Source organism: Palaemon carinicauda, chromosome 12, assembly GCF_036898095.1.
Source record: "Palaemon carinicauda isolate YSFRI2023 chromosome 12, ASM3689809v2, whole genome shotgun sequence".
NCBI classification, from domain to species: domain Eukaryota; kingdom Metazoa; phylum Arthropoda; class Malacostraca; order Decapoda; family Palaemonidae; genus Palaemon; species Palaemon carinicauda.
The window spans coordinates 106,454,588-106,471,940 of NC_090736.1; positions in this window are offsets into that span (position 1 = coordinate 106,454,588).

Genomic DNA, 17,353 nt, shown 5'->3' on the forward strand with positions numbered 1-17,353 from the left:
AAAGAGGAACACCTCCGTCACCCACGCATCGTGCTCGACCGCCTGCAACAAAACGGCCTTGTAGTCCGGTACGACAAGTGTACCTTTGGCGCCAACGAAGTGTCGTTCTTAGGGCACTGTATCACTCCTGAAGGAGTCCATCCCCTCCCTGAGAAGGTAGCAGCCGTTCAGAACTTTCCAGCGCCCTCGACCGTCAAAGCTCTGCAGGAGTTTTTGGGCTTAATCAACTATTATCACCGTTTTCTGCCAGCCATTGCCGCCACTATTGCTCCCCTCTACGCCTCCCTCAAGGGCAAGCCAAATGACCTGAAGTGGGGTCCCCTTCAAGAAGCAGCCTTCTGCAATGCAAAAAAGGCCCTATCAACTGCTGCGGCTCTCACTTTTCCTATCCCAGACGCCCCTCTCCTTCTCTCCACCGATGCCAGCGACGTCGCTATTGGTGCAGTGCTCGAGCAGGTGGTCAAAGGCTCGCCCCGCCCATTAGCCTTCTTCAGCAGAAAACTGTCCAATGCAGAATCGGGTTATTCTACCTTCGATCGAGAAGTGCTGGCGGTGCACTTGGCTGTCCGTCACTTTCGCCATTTCTTAGAAGGTACGCCCTTCGTCATTCGCACAGACCATATGTCTCTGGTGCACGCCTTCACTCGACAGTCTGACGCCTGGTCCGCCCGTCAACGCCGACATCTCTCCGCCGTGGCTGAATACAATTGCACCCTCCAATATGTCCCTGGGAAAATGAATCCCGTTGCCGATGCCCTGTCAAGAAACACGTTGGCTGCCGTTCAACTGGGATTGGATTACAACGCCCTGGCTGAAGCCCAACAACAGGATCCAGAGTATCAAGCTTGTAGGACTTCTTGCACGTCCCTCCGTTGGGAAGATTTTCCCCTCGAAGACTCTAACACCACCCTCCTCTGTGACGTCAGTACTGGTAGACTGCGACCTTGGATTCCTGCTCCCATGGGCCGACAGGTGTTTGATTTCATTCACGGCCTTTCCCATCCCTCGTGCCGTTCTACTGCACAGCTGCTGAAGGCAAAGTTCATTTGGCACGGCATTTCTAAGGATGCTAAGGATTGGGTGCGCGCCTGTACTTCTTGCCAAACTTCCAAAGTACATCGACACACGGATTCAGGAGTGGGCACCTTTCCTCAACCTCAGCGTCGTTTCGCACACATTCATGTCGACGCTGTAGGCCCCCTACCCACATCACAAGGACATCGTTACCTGTTTACCGTCATCGACCGCTCCACTCGTTGGCCTGAAGCCATTCCCATGGAAACTGCAACGTCCGCCTCATGTACATCTGCCTTACTCTCTGGATGGATTTCAAGATTCGGTATCCCTGAGCATATTACTTCTGACAGGGGAACCACTTTCACCTCTCTATTTTGGACGTCATTAGCGAATCTCCTGGGCATCACCCTACATCAGACAACGGCCTACAACCCCGCTGCCAATGGAATGGTTGAACGTTTTCATTGCACCCTCAAAAAAGCTTTGATGTCCCGCTGCAAGGATTGCAACTGGGTCCTCCTGTAACTAAGGACCACTCCTAAAGACGCCCTCGAGGTCTCGGCAGCTGAAATGGTGTATGGCGACCCGTTGGTCGTCCCTGCCGAATTTTTTCCTTCTACAACCTCCTACGACGATCTCCAGCGCATACGTCACGTCGTGGGAAAATTTACTCCGTGCCGCCAGACTTACAAGCCCCCAGTGAAGCATCATATACCAACGGACTTGCACTCTGCAACGCACGTCTTCCTGTGCAACGACACTAGCAAGCCACCACTAACGCCCCCTTACACAGGCCCTTTCCTTGTGATCCGACGCAGTCCGAAAGCATTCCTACTAAACATTCGGGGCAAAGAACACTGGGTCTCCATTGATCGTCTAAAACCTGCTTATCTTCTGCCAGATGACCCGCCTACAGTTCGCCTCTCTAGATCAGGGCGCCCTATTTAACATGTGCAGTAGGTAATTTTTAGGGGGGGAGCCATGTACCAACCGTGTGGCACACAATTGTACATAATTATGTTGTATATATTATGCTTGTATCTGCACTCTTCCCTTGCACTAAAAAGAACCTGAATGATCATGTCTCCGTTTTGCTCTGTAACATTGTCTGTCTCTCGAACAGGTCATGTCCTGTTGCCTTGAGGTTTTGTACATAAAGAAGAGTGTTCCTTAATAAAACTCAGTTGACTGCATCCTGCCTTTGAGTTAACAACTCCTCTCTCGGCCCGTCACAACTAGATTCTCATTCAAATGGACAACAGGATCTACACTATTATATAATTGTGACCAATTCAAGCACAAAAGATCATGCAAAATCCCATTCCAGTCTGCTTGGGATTTCATATAAATTTTACAGGAATATGATATATCAGAGAAAGGCTGCTCAGTCTTCACTAATAATGAAATCAAGGCATGATCAGAAGTCCCGACTGGAGAACCAACCTTACTAGTTATAACGCCAGGGGAGTTAGTGTATACGAGGTCCAAGCAATTACCAGACCTGTGAGTAGCTTCATTTATGATTTGCTCACAGCCTGATTCAGAGGCAAAGTCTAAAGCACTTAAGCCATGGTGATCGGTAGGAGAGATAGAACTTAACCACTCCCTATGGTGAGCATTAAAATCACCAACAAAGACAAAAGAAGCCTTTCTATCATCTTTTTGTATGTTAGCCATAATGGTTAGAAGACAATCGAAGATAGAATCATCCATGTCTGGATTCTGGTAGATCAAACACAAATAAAAGTTGTTATGCCTGCCAAAAACTCTTATTACCTGAATCTCATGACATCCACATTGATAGCAGGACTTATGAAAAGCAGGGTACTTGGTCCTAATATACACCGCCATTCCCCTGGCCCTAGGAATGGCATCACGTTTCAGCATTATTGGCTTCTTAAAACCAGTTATAAGGAGCTCAGATGAGTGCCTCATATTAGAAACCAAAGTTTCTGAGCACAAAAGAATATCATACTGTCTGGATGCAACTAAGAGGTCTTGGATATTTGCATGAAGACCATGAATATTGCAATACAGAAGACGACATTGACGAAATCTAGGACGTACTGGTCCCGGATTTCGCTCAATGTCTCCAGACAGCATAAGAATTAATAGAAATAAAAAAGAAACATCATACTTAAAAACTAGATTAACAAGAATTATAACAAAAACAATATGTGCAGAATAATAAAAAAAGTGATTGATAATACCCATAGACTATACTAAAAAGTCGGAAAAACTGGTCAACATGGAGGAGCCAATACATCCTGCAAGGCTAAATACCCTCCAGGATAGCCACTTCAACTGAAGGGAGGACAGTAACGATGGTTTTGAGAAGAAAAAAATCACAAAAAGGAAAAGACAACCTCTTGATAAACCTCCAAGCATCCATGGCCCTTTTATTAAGCCTGCCCAACACACCATTTCCAAAAAACTAGAGGAAGAAAGAAAATAATAAGATAGAATAGTGTTCCCGAGTGTTCCCTCGAGCAAGAGAACTCTAACCCAAGACAGTGGAAGACCATGGTACAGAGGCTATGGCACTACCCAAGACTAAAGAACAATGGTTTAATTTGGAGTGTCCTTCTCCTAGAAGAGCTGCTTACCATAGCTAAAGAGTCTCTTCTACCCATACCAAGAGGAAAGTACACCGAATAAATTGTAGTACAGTAATTAACCCCTTGGTGAAGAAGTGTTAAGTATGTCATTGTTGTCAGATGTATGAGGAAAGACGAGAATATGTAAAGAATAGGTCAGACTATTATGTGTAAGTGTACGCAAAGAAAAAATAAGCTGTGACTAGAGAGAGGGATCCAATGCATTACTGTCTGGCCAGTCAAATGATCCAATATCTCTCTAGTGGTAGTATCTCAACGGGCGGCTGGTGCCCTGGCCAACCTACTATGTGTAATTTCAAGTGTTGATTCACAACTCCTTACACAAATCTATTTTTTTTTTTTTTGTTATACATATATAAGTAAATGGCTGTTTACAAATAGGTAGAGTCCTAGAAATGAACTATAAGAGCTTCAGTTTATTCAGGTTGGTGTTGCTATTAACACTGCAGCCCTCACAATGGCTAGTGGGGCTGGTAATCCGCAACAAACAAATGATAACTGCCCTTACCTTCGCAGCCAATCGACTAAGCTTACTGTATCGACATCAAGGGTTTTACCAAATGTCTGCATATTCTGCAAAAAAAAAAAAAAAAAATCGGAAGAAAATTCGGGGAAGGAACAAACACTCACCACAGGTGCATGTGATTCTGTTGAAAAAACATATCAAAGAAGCTGCTCGTGCTCTTAATGACAGCGAAATGCTTGTGATGATAGGTGACATTGGGTTTCATAGCAAAGAGGTGATTATTATTATTATTATTATTATTATTATTATTATTATTATTATTATTATTATTAGCCAAGCTACAGCCCTAGTTGGAAAAGCAAGATGCTATAAGCCCAAGGGCTCCAACAGGGAAAAATAGCCCAGTGAGGAGAGGAAATAAGGAAATAAATAAATGATGAGAATAAATTAACATATTCTTAAAACAGTAACAACGTCAAAACAGATATGTCCTATATAAACTATTAACAACGTCAAAAACAGATATGTCATATATAAACAATAGAAAGACTCATCTCAGCCTGGTCAACATAAAAAACATTTGCTCCAACTTTGAGCTTTTGAAGTTCTACTGATTCAACTGAAGTTCTACTGAATGTAAACGAGAATGCCTGAATCAAAAGAGGGACACATTAAAGAGAACAGTGTCTCCTGATAGTGAAAAAGCAAACTGTATTGCTTTAACAAGTATATTTCAATACATTGAATCCTCAGCCATGGATAATTATCGGCTTGAATACCTTAGATTTCTAGAGCAAATATTTGAAGTGGTGATTGTACCTCACAAAGTTTCGATTTTAGGAGATAAAGTTGTTAAACATTTCGGTGATCGAGTCAAAATAGTTTGTTTAAGTAGGAAAGAAGGTATGGTAGTGTATTCTAGTAAGGCAAATAAAAAACTGGCACTTTCAACAGCTTCAAAATTTAGCAGCTCAGAAAAGCATATTATGACTGAAGCAGCCTCTACATTGCGTTCTAACATCCTTGAAATATGTAAGTATGCACCTGAATTGCCTGTGTCCTTGTCACTTACCAAACTATGCCCATTTGATGTCATTGTATCACCTCAATCTGCTCAATGTGGAAATGACATATCCCGGAATCAAGTTAAGTTTTGAAGGAGGTACACCCTCTCTGCAGATAACTAAGAATACCTTTTCCAGAAGTACAGTTGATATTACCGTAGATCAAACTGTGAATAGGGATGTCACATCCTGGCAAAAGGGTATTGCTGCATTTACACAGAATGTTGCAGCACGTAAGAGGTGGACAATGACAAGATCTTTTAGGGGAGCAATTGTGAGTTGTCTCCTGGAAATGGCTGGAATCACATTGGTGGATGATGCAATATAGGAACTAAAGCCATCGAGGATAGCCAAAGACAATGCAGACCTTAAGAGCACGATCACAGAGGTGGAGAACACTCTCAATACATCCACTGTTAATGAGGATACTCTGTATTGCCTAAACACTGGCAAAGCTGCCTCGGATATATATATATATATATATATATATATATATATATATATATATATATATATATATATATATATTAAATTCGTTTACAATAGCACGCTCTCCATTTATTCCAAATTTATGCATTCCTGCAGCTCTCTTCTTCTTGTATAGTAATTAGGAGGTACTTCAAATGCTAGGGCAGCAAAAGAATAGCAAGATATATTGTGACAGGGGGCGGGGTGGCTGGTGGAGGAGGTACTAAGCGACCAAGAACCGACATTGTCAACATAGTCAAACAAAGATAAATTCGTGACGTTACCCGACATTTCAAATATATTCAAAATATATACTGAATTGAAAAACGAATAAATGCTCAAGAGTGTCACTATTTATGAATTGTATATTTTATCAGTTAATACTTGACAATAAATCTTATTCTTGTGATTTAAAGAAACTATTTTTGCAGTGTATGACTGTTTTCATTGGCGGGAAATTGGTAAACATCTTTAGGCCGTGGTCAATAGATGGCATTAGTGTAGCAAAACATCGTCTGGGAAAACTAGTCTTTCTTAAAATAGGTTCTTTAAAAAAAATTACATATTATTTATATTAAATATTTTCCAAATATAAAATATACATTTCACAAATAGTGACACGTTTCGGAAATCACTCCATTTCAAATTTAGTGTATATTTTGAATAATACACCAAATGTGTCTGACGTTACGAACTTCTCTTTGATTGACTAAGTTGACGATGTCGGTTCCTGGTAGCTTAGTACCTCCTTCACCAACCCCTCCACTTCCCCCTTCCTGCAATATATCTTGCTATTTTATCTTTCCCAGCTATTAAAGAACCTCCTAATCACTCTACAAAAAGAGGAGAGTTGCAGGATTGCATAATTTTGGAGTAATTGGAGAGCATGCACTTGTGAAGAAATACCATACACACACACAGACACACGCACACACACACACACACACACACACACACACACACATATATATATATATATATATATATATATATATATATATATATATGACTCATCTCTGAAAATTTTTTGGAAAAGAAAGTGAGATTCCTCAAAGCCGAAATAAGTCGTTGCAGAGAAGTAAAGCCGGAAATGTCTGTTTTGAACGTGGCCCCATTGTTTCTTCTTTTCAATGGAAATCCATGGGAAATGGCTCCTTGTGTTTTCCTCTGAAAACGTAAGGTGAGATTTATAGTAAGTTTTTGGTTCTTGCCGAAAGAAAATTTGAGGTGCTGTTCTTTTTATTATTGAAATGGTCGAATATCTCTTTCATTGTTACTATTAATGCAACATAGCCAAAAAAAATAAGAAAATATATAATTAAAACGAGTTCCGAAGGATAATTCAAGTAGGTGGTACTGCAAGTCATGGCTAACTAAAATATCGACATTATTAAAGTTAATATCTAATGAAGGCAGTCTTTTTGTAAGCACAGGCATTGATACAGATATCTGGTGTTCCTCGGGGTGTTGTTCGTTGTCTATCACTTGTCATTCTATAAAAACAATATATATCTGTTTTGGCCTAGATATCAAACTGGACGTATAAGTGGATGATGCTATATTTTCTTAGTGTTAATTCTATCTTCTGAATGTAGATATAGGGCTGTCGAATCTCTTCATTGATATGTAACATACCAATTTCAAAATATGATTGTAAGCAGGAAAGTACAGCGGTTCCTTAATATCCGGATCACTGGATTAATAATGTCTCTACGTGACTTTATGAAAATGTTAGGTGTGATTCTAGACTGTGAATTTGCTTTGGAGGTCTTTTAAGATTTTCAGATTTTTTTGTTTGCTGTTATTTCATTCTTCCTTGTTTAGAGTATTGTTTACCTGTCTGGTCATCAACTACCGAATCTGATCTTAATTTGGTGGACAAAAACCTGCACTTTACTTTTTATTTATTTATTTTTCTTTTTTTTTGGATCTGGATATTAATATTTGGAACTATCGTTTAATTTTTTCCTTATACGTGTTGCATAATATTTTTTTTTTCATAATTTATATTATTCATTGCATTCAGGTCCTCCCAGACTTAACATCTTGTACGTAGTACTAGGCATGTAGCTAATCCTACATAGTCCATTCCCTCACAAGGCTTAATACTACTCGGTACCACAGAAGTGTTATTGCAGCTGTGATAATCGTATAATGATCTTCATAATCAGGCAGTTAAATCAAGGAACTTCAGAATATCATACCTGCAGAGAAGGTTTTGTGAATGATTCATTACATCTCATAGAGTTTATTTTCTTCTTTTCTTTACTAGGTGATTTATCCTGTCGGAGACCTTCGGAGGTATAGCATCCTGCTTTTGCAAATATGGTTGTAGCTCTGACATTAATAATAAAATAGGATAATAACAAACAGATATAACAAACACTGTTAATGAATTCTGGCGATAGGACACAGTCTGGAGGGGATTACAATTCCACGTTTCTTATTTTAAAGTGTAAAAGTATGATGTGTTGCAACTGAAACTGGAATTTTTCTTGGATAGGAAATGATGTAAAATAATTATGTATAATATTGCAACTAAACTATGTGTGCATTAGAGAGAGAGAGAGAGAGAGAGAGAGAGAGAGAGAGAGAGAGAGAGAGAGAGAGAGAGAGAGAGAGAGAATATTTTTTATGTCATGTTGACCATTATAAGTTTAGCAATGCAATAAGGGAATTTCCAAAAATGAAATGGTTTAAACGAATACATTTAAATAAATAATCCTCCAAAACTTCTTGCAGATAGATTTGTTTGTTTGGAAAGTATTTATTATCTCGTTTTAGCCTTAAAATATTCTATGAAATAGAAAGCAAAAACAATCTAGAATACTAATCATTGATTGGATTTTAATAGGGATCCCTTCTACATAATTTTAGTTACAGGGACGCTAGAAAAAGAGAACGAAGAAATAATAGTTCAAGTACATTTCTTGACCGATTGCGTAAAACCTTTATGGGACATTTTATATAATAAAATCCTAAGAAACTCGTTTGAATGCCCAAAAGACAATCAAATTGGTTATAATGTTATAGAATTAAAAAAAAAAATCACTATCTAACATTTTTTTTTTTTTTTTTTTGACCTTGGAATTTGGGATGTGTGTTTTATGTCAGATGAGGTTAGCTGAGGATCTTTTGGAACTTCTTACGTACGTTTCTGTCTCCTGGTTCTATGTCATGACTTTTTTGCGTCCTTAAGTAATTTACTAAACGGATGAGCTTTTTTTATTAATCAATTGTTAAATGAATTATATAAAGATGTATAAGTAAAAGGTCGAAGCTTTGTCTTATGAAGTATATTATCATGATTTTGACTTTTTCTTAGGTCACTTCACCTATAAATTCTTGCGACAGTTTTTGCTCTAAGGAAAAAACACTCTTCGATGTATATTAAATATAGATAATGCAAAACAATTTGTGATTTTTACTTTTAGAAATTCATGGTAATATATCGATGACTATAGCTTATAATACATATTGTTTGCAGAATGCCTAAGCTTTCAACAAAATATAGTTAGAGCATTTGTTATTGAACTAGGTATTAGCGTGATTAGCTACAGTTTTTTAATTGATTTTGAAATATATATAATCATAAAGTATTTCAATGAAATATTGCATTGAATAAGACCTGCTCGGAATCACTTTTTAGTGTTATATATTGAGGAACTATCATGAAGGGGTCACTGTGTTACGAAAGCTATAGTGAAAGGCAATATAAATTTTCATCTCATTAGATAAATAGAAATTACATATTTTCCCTTTGATTCTAGTCTGTTGAATTAGTATATCCCCTACATCCATAAAAGAGACTAATTTCACAGGTATTCTAGCTTCGTGTTGCCAGACAATCAGTAAAAGTTACAAATATGAAATATTTTGAACTAAAAGTGACATAAAATTCCTAACTCCCATAATAGTTGTTTTTATAATAAAATATATATCAGTGCAAATATAAAAAAATATTTTTAAAAATACAGATTCCTTCTTGTTTGCTTAAGAGCACCAAAAGTCTTATATTCAAAACCCTTTTTAAGGTTTGTTCATCTAATTTTTTTCCTTATGACTTTTTTTCTATTCATTAATGATCATATGCTTATAATTTCATGTTTTCCTTATAATAACAATATAAAAAAAACATCAAAAATGAAAACACATAAACCAAATAGTATTTAAATCATGATCCTCCCCCCCCCCAAAAAAAAAATGAAAATAAAAATAAGAATTCAATGGTGGAAACGTTGTTGACAATATAGTGATCAGCAGGCTCAGGCCAAGTACAGTACGTGCTTACTATGGAGTTCCTACCGGATCTTGCTAGCCCACTAATAAGTGAATGGCTTCATCAGAAAACCAGAATTTCTACGCACTAACCCGTGTTTTGGTTCTGGGAAAGGGGACCCAAGCAGCAAACGAATCTCTCCTGAATTTTCTCTGTAGGGAATTACTACTTCACAAAACCTATGATTGGGAATGAAAAAGAAGATAACAAAAAGTTATTTATTCGGTAAAAAAACAAAAATAAAACTAATATCCTGTTATGGAAACAAATATCCAAGGCTAAACGAACTAATAAACAGTTATGAGAGATAAAAATACATCTGGATGGAGCCGCAAGGTCTGCATACACAAACACTCCAAGCGGTTGTGCAAAAAACACGAGCTCCAACAATGTACAGAAAAGACCAGTTTATTACCAAACGAGAATCCATACACCAACGTACCTCTCATTGGCCAGCCACAGGCAAGTCACCTCATTAGTTTCATGGGATTCATTTATCTCCCATAAGAATCCCCATGAACAATTCCATATGTGCTTTCATGATGCCATAGTTTATACCACTTGACACAACGTGCTTACATGTCACGTCACAATGCAGGTGGCATTAAAGTCAATCAAGAGAGTACTCATTGCAGTGCCAGTAAAAAGTTTCTAGACTAGTGTCATTTGTTTCTGGTAGGTCATTAATCGTACTGAAAACAAGGAAAACACATTAGAGTAAGATGATAATACTACTTTACATTAGTTATTATTAGTTCCACACTGAACTAAAAGCTTTGAACAAAACTGAAACGCCCCCCAAAAAATCAGGGTATGAGCCAATAAGACAGCTGGTGAGGTATATATATATATATATATATATATATAATGTGCCGTAAAAGGGAAGGTGTGAATTTAAAGTATTGAAGTTTATTATTTGAATACCAACTAAAAAAAATATATATCATTATATCCCACCACCACCACTAGTTCTTCCGTCGATCTAAAATTTGGTTCATAAATAACTATCAATCATATCCTACACAATACGCTGTCATATATATATATATATATATATATTTATATATATATATATATATATATATGTATATATATATATATATATATATACACACTCGCAAACACACACACACGCACACACACACACACACACACACATATATATATATATATATATATGAGGTTGACCAGGACTGTAGCCATCCAATGATATAGTATCGTTATAAAGTTATTGGGTGCTTTGACTGGCCAGACGGTACTACATTGGATCCTTCTCTCTGGTTACGGCTCATTTTCTTTTTGGCTGCACAGATTCTGAATAGTGTGGAATATTCTTTACATATTCTCCCATGTCCTCATGCACCTGACACCAGTGAGATTACCAAACAATTCTTCTTTGCTCAAAGGGTTAACTACTGCAATATGATTGTTCAATGGCTACTTTCCTCTTGGTAAGGGTATAAGAGACTCTTTGGCTATGGTAAGCAGCTCTTCTAGAAGAAGGACACTCCACAATCAAGCCATTGTTCTCTGCTCTTGGATAGTGCCATAGCCTCTGTACAATGGCCTTTCACCATCTTGAGGTAGAGTTCTCTTGCTTGAGGGTACACTCGGGCACACCATTCTATCTTGATTATTTTTCTCTTTTTTTGAAGTATTTCTAGTTTATATGTTAAAGATTTGTTCCAATGCTGTTGCGGTTCTTAAAATATTTTATTTTAATTGTTAATAACTTCTCCTATAATTTCCTTATTTCCTTTGCTCACTGGGCTATTTTCCCTGTTGGTGGCTTTGGGGTTACAGCATTCTGCTTTTCCAACTATTGTTGTAGCTTAGACAGTAATAATAATAATAATAATAATAATAATAATAATAATAATAATAATAATAATAATCTGTTGAATGGCTGTATCGTCATGTATGTGAATACGCATTCGTCATCGTCACAGGTACTGATGACCGGAAGATGATGGCGAAGCATCTGACAAAACTGAGTCATCTGTAAAGAATCTAGTTTTTCTGAAATGACAGTCTTCCTTTCTCTTCCAATACATTTGGTTCATATGTCAGATTACAATCTTTCGGTTTCAGGTAAGATCGAGGTGCATCCCTCACTGCCATGGTTAATAGCTTCCCCAAGAAATCACCCTTCTTCAAGCCCTGACTGAAACTGAGGCTTTACCATTTTTAAGCTTATAGTATGCAAGGTAATCTAGTATCTTTTCTTGACAGACCAGGAGTTATTGGGGTGTCATCATAATACATATCCAGCCAACAGTTAGATGGACAGCCAGGGTACCTAAAAGAAGTATCAAGATCATCATTGAAAGCCGGAGTAACAGGAATAAGTACAGGCTCAATACCTGCAATCATATTAATATCGGCTACGTGGGCGGGCCTTGAGTACATAGAGCAATTGCTGGGAATATATTGCATATACTTGCATATAACACATTAAATCGGTCTCTGGAAGTACTGACAAGGCTTGGCCGATTCTGGCTGTCAGCTATCACTCTATTTACTTACAAGAACTGGTAACTCAGCACCAGGAGATCAGGCATAATGCTTGAAGGTAATATGTGGAACATACTCCAGGTAAACATTATTCCATGCAGCTTGGTAGTCAACGTGACCTGACTTGTGAGCGCAGAACAAATGAGTGCTCACAGTTGAGTGCCGACGATTAAGCATAAGACAATTGAGTGTAATAACATTTGTGTGCTGACCATGGAGAGCAATTAATTCATATTATATCGCATGAAGATTACTGGTACAGAGTCGACAAAGTCTTTAAGTGTGGCAAATAGTCAAGGCATCGATTAACAGGAAAGTTCAAAAGAAATACATACGTTATTGCAGATGAATGTACATCTATCAGAGAGATCAAAATGATGTATCAGAACATGAAAAGCTAGTGGCTAGCTTGTTAATGATGCACTTTTGTGAAGGACTAGAGCATCATATGCTCCACCAAGGCAATTCATTCAAGACAGGTAATTTAACATGTATCCTGAAGTAGTCACACTTCGCCCAAAGTATCTTTCCCTCCCGCTGATAGGACACCGGCAAATGAAATAAAAAGGATAGTCACTGTCAGCTGCAAGTTACAAGAGGGGGAAAAAGATATAGCTCAAAAATTTGTCTTTACATATGCTCGGGAAAATTTTATTGCATGACACTCCGGTAGTGATAATCTCGATTTTTTTTTTTTTTTTTTTGAGATTGATATGTTTTGATATTAAACTGCAGATATAGTACTATGAACTGTTTTGATATATTTTATGGTATTTAAAGGAATATAAAAAATTACCCTGTAACATTTTTGTTTTTATGACTGTAAAAATATGATTTTTGTTTATATGTCATAATAGATAAATTTTGGTATTACCCCATTTAGTTATTTTCCTTCTGTTTGAATAAAGCAGCAATCATATCTCAAAATTTCCTTACAATATTTACAAAATGAAAGAATTTGGTTTATTGTATTCAGCTATTGTGATAAACATAAAACAAATGCGTACAGAGAGAGAGAGAGAGAGAGAGAGAGAGAGAGAGAGAGAGAGAGAGATGGTGTTTGATGAAACAATTGTAATAGTAGTATTTTGAATACATAGCACAAAAATTTCGGTACTCAAATGTTACTGAGCTCAAATGAGCGTTGGCTCAGGCGCTCAATTATTGGCACTTATTTGTCGGCACTCATTTGTCTTGCACTTAATAGTTAATGAACCTGGAGTCATTAGTACAGTAAATAAATTCTTTGGGTTAGTATGCCCTAAACTCTTCAGTCTGATTGTGTTACGCACTATTTGCTGATGGTACATTGAAGATCAAACACTCCAGATGAATCCTCATATAAAGTAACTCTAATAACACTGAGTGGGATAGGAGTCAGATTTTACAGTTCGACCTGCAGAATGGTTTTTAGTATTGCGTCAGTTTTGGCTTTGTCCTTCTAGGAATCAGTAGAAGTTTTGGACAGTGTCAAGGACAGGTTATCCCTTGCCATTCGTGAAAGTGTCATTGGATGCATAATGACCTTTTCAGGTTTTGAAGAAACCTTGGAGTCTGCAAGCAGAATAATAGGAGCAAGCTCACTAGCACTGAGAACTTGGTGTTGATTAAAATATGGAACTCCTCTGTACCAGAGGACTTGTTGTCCTTCAACGGCTTACTCTTTTCCTTACCAATTTCTCGAGAAGAAGTGCTAGCCTAAATATTGGCTTGACTCTCCCTTCTATTGGCTGAACCAGAGCAGGGCAATGGGGTCCAGATTGCCCTTATAGGAACTGTCTTCCACTCATAAGCGGTTTGGATGGCTATTGTCTCCTTCTTATAGTGTGTAGTAGTTGCTAACCTGTGATGGGGACCTATACCTAATGCGTGTTTACTGCTCACACTGAACGATATGGTGGATGACTGAGCTATGGTGTGAACACAATTTAAGGTGCCTTTGGCACTCTTTAGCTGTGTAGCCTTGCTTCTTGCACAAGAAGCAGTAGCTCCTCTGGAACTGTAGACACCTATCTTTGTTGCACGACGCTGGCAGGCACACTTCCACAGCTGCAGACTTTGGAGCAGGTTAATCTGTGCCATGGTTGGCACATACAGAAACTGATAAATACTATGAGCAGCCATAGCATACCTGTCAGGATATGTGCTGTCCCAAGACTATCACATTTGGCTAATGGCCAATTATTACTCTTGTTTCTAGTTCCTCTTAAAATCATCTTCCTCTAGGAAACCAATAAAGCCCAGAACATCCTAAGAAGTGGGCTGTAGGCCGAGTGCCTGGGATGCATATTCAGCAGTTAACTCTATTTCCATGTGCTGCTGCTTAAATGGGTTCTCCTCCAGTGTCCCATCTCTTTCGGACTACTTGATACCAATAGTGTAGGGGATCCTTCATCCTCTGGTAGGAGGTCTCAGAAAATCTTACAGGCTGAAAAAGTCTGTTTTAATCCCATCTGCCAGGAATGCTCCGAGCTAAGCGGCCCATCTATCAGAGATTCTTTCACTATACTTGTTGGTGCAGTATGTTTCCAAATCCCCTAAGAAGTAGGTTAATTTTTGGCCAGTTTCCAGCTGGAGGGCCCAAGGGCGAGTATTAAGGGTCTTGACTAAATGAAGCTAGTTGCAGTCTGACTGAAAGGCCCTGACATCATCAACGGAGCCACTGTCAGCTGTGCTGACACTAAAGCTGGGGGTAGCATTATCTCCAGAAGAATCACTATTACGATCGTCATTGCTGGATTTACTACTGGTGGGTAGGATCTGTTCTCGAACGCAAAAAGATGACTCAGCTTGGCGAAGGCCCCTGTATTACCTGTATCAGTCTCATCAGTAACTATTTGGACCCCTTCTGATCTGTTGTACAGAGCCTGGTCAGAGAGAAATTGACTCCCTAGTCAACCAACAATGATTTTAAGGTGGTTAAATGGATTGGTAGCTGGAATGATGAAAAAACAGAAGATCAAAAGAAGGCAAGAGACCCTCATAATCCTTCTATAAGTAAGATTACAGTTAGGATCCCTGGATGTGACTAGAGTACTCAATTTGCTGGGTAATCTCCAGTTACTGGAAGTGCAAGCTTATTTATATTTTGCCACACCAATAGAGTAGATGGAGTACTCAATTTCACAGATATTTTACTCCAGTAACTACCGGACAAGATGGCAAAGACTCATTGCTCTTCCACGGGGAAAACTGGAGCTTCAAAGATCTGACCTCTGCAATGAAAACACCAATAATGATCAGAGGCTCTTGACACTAAGCAAATGAAAATCCAATGTCATCCAAAGTTTCCCTTTTCCCAGGTTTGAGCACAGCTTTTGCAGTGATTAGAGGGTTACAGGTGGATATAGCTAGCTCGTAGGCTTACTATTGGGTTATAACCCCAATCCCATTATTATTATTATTATTATTATTATTATTATTATTATTATTATTATTATTATTATCAACTACGTTACAACCCTAGTTGAAAAAGCACAACTTATGTAGTGATTAGAGGGTTAAAGGTGACTATAGCTAACTCGGAGGCTTACTATTGGGTTATAACCCTTATCCCACTATTATTATTGTTATTATTATTATTATTATTATTATTATTATTATTATTATTATTATTATTATTATTATTATTGGCTAGGTTATAATCCTAGTTGAAAAAGCGAAATTCTATAAGTCCAACGTCTCCAACAGAGAAAATAGCCCAGTGAGGAGAGGAAAACAGGAAATAAATAAACTACAAGAGAAATAATTGAAAATACAATGAAATATTTCAAGAACACTACTACAATAATTTGGATCTCTCTTAAATGTAAAATATAAAATTAAAATAAAAGCATGGGGAAGAGAAACAATACAGAAGAGCATGCCTGAGTGTTCCCCCAATAAATAAAACTCTAACCCCAGTCAGTGGATGACCAATGATACAGAGGCTCTAGCACTTCATAGGACTAGACTACAATGCTTTGTAGTATCCTTCTTCTAGAAGAACTGTTAACCATGGCTAAAGTCTCTCTTCTGCCCTTATCATGAGAATAGTAGTCATTGGACAATTAGAGTGCAATAGTTAGTCCCTTGGGATAAGAAGAATTGTTTGGTAATTTCAGTGTTGTCAGTTGTATGAAGAGATAGCAGAATGGGGAGAGAATACGCCAGGCTATTTGCTGTATATGTAGACAAAGGGAAAATAACCTGTGACGAGAGAGAGGGATCGAATGTGGTAGTCTAGCCAGTCAAAAGGACCCAGTGAATCTCTAGCAGTAATATCACAATAAGTGACTCGTGTCCCAGCTAACCTACTACCCACTATTACGTAAATCATTCTGTGTGACCCCTTTTCAAAGTTCTGGCCACCATACCTCGTTTCGATTCTAGGCAAGGGGATCTTACGGGCAAATTAACTTTAGATGAATATTTCCTTTGATCACTACTACTGTACAAAACCTATGATAAGGAGAATTGAGTGTTTTATGTAAGGGAAGCACAAGCACATTATATATAAAAAAAAAAAGTATTCTAAGAAAAAATATGAAAAGAAGAATAATGTCTTATAATGGTGAAAATGTAAGGAATGAAAATAAACTAATTTTACATACAATATTTCAGTTTGAATTTTAACTAAGTTTTAATCACAAGATATAATTAAACAATCACACAAATTGCCAACACTACATTAGTTCTGAGTTTAATAAAGATTCATCTACCCCCAAAAAAGTTCAGCAATAACCTACAGAAAAGAAATCTACTCCCTAACCCAAGAGAATAGTCTGGCTGTACAGCATGTGTTTCACACGCACTCTACACTGTAACAGTATTTCCTTTTTTTTTATATCTCACCCTCCCACTGCACTGATATCAAAACCTATTTAAGCATGCCTCTTCATACATTAGTTTGTTTGAATTTGTATTAAATTTTTGCTCGGAATAAAGA